Below are 1,074 nucleotides of genomic sequence, written 5' to 3' on the forward strand. Positions count from 1 at the left end.
AAATCTTCTAAACCTTCAAGTTCTATTCAATGTCACAAATGTCATGGAAGGGGGCATATGATGCATGAATGTCCAAGGAGAAGAAACATCCTACTGAGAGAGAATGGAGAATATGAGAGTGAAAAAAGTGAGGGGGAAGAAGAAGAGGGAGAAGGTGTAAGTGAGGAAGATGATTTGGAACTACCTAATGATGGTATAATTGGGGTGGTTAGGAGAATTATGACTATCAATTTGGGTAGTGTTGATGAAGGGCAGAGAGAGAATTTGTTTCATACTAGGTGTGGGATAAAAGGGAAGACTTATTCTATGATTATTGATAGGGGAAGTTGTGCAAATGTGGTGAGTTCATACTTGGTGGATAAACTAGGAATTGCATGCATGAAGCGCTCTACCCCATATAGGCTCCAATGGTTGAATGATTGTGGAGAAGTAAAAGTAAACAAACAATGCATGATTTCATTCAATGTTGGCAGGTATGAAGATGAGATTCTTTGTGATGTAGTTCCAATGTAAGCATGTCATGTTTTACTTGGCCGACCTTGGCAGTATGATAGGGATACTACTCATCATGGGAGAAAGAATAGGTATAGTCTTCTGCATAATGGTAAGAAGTATACTCTTGCACCATTATCTCCTTCTCAAGTGTTTGAAGATCAAAAACGATTGAGGGAAACAATGGGAAAACAAAAGGGAGAGGTAAAAAGTGAGCTTGAGGGAAAAGAAAAAGGCCAAGAGATAGAAAAAAAGAGAGATGGCCGAGAGAAAGAGAGAGAGGGCAGCGATCTAAGTAAAGAGGTAAAAGAGGGTGTGAGTAAAAAAATAAAATGTTTTGGTGAGAGGAAAGGCTAAGGAAAAGAAAAATGAGAGTCTTTATATAAAAGCCAAAGAGTGTTTGAATGCTAGGAGAGAGGGACTGCCCATAATACTACTTACTTACAAAGAAGTATTGATTAATTTTGAACAACTAACTCCTTCTTTGCCAAATAGTGTTTCTTCTGTTTTGCAGAATTTTGAAGATGTTTTTCCTGATGACACTCCAAAGGGATTGCCACCTTTGAGAGGGATTGAGCACCA

The sequence above is a fragment of the Solanum stenotomum genome, chromosome 2, assembly GCF_019186545.1.
Source record: "Solanum stenotomum isolate F172 chromosome 2, ASM1918654v1, whole genome shotgun sequence".
In the NCBI taxonomy this organism is placed as follows: Eukaryota; Viridiplantae; Streptophyta; class Magnoliopsida; order Solanales; family Solanaceae; genus Solanum; species Solanum stenotomum.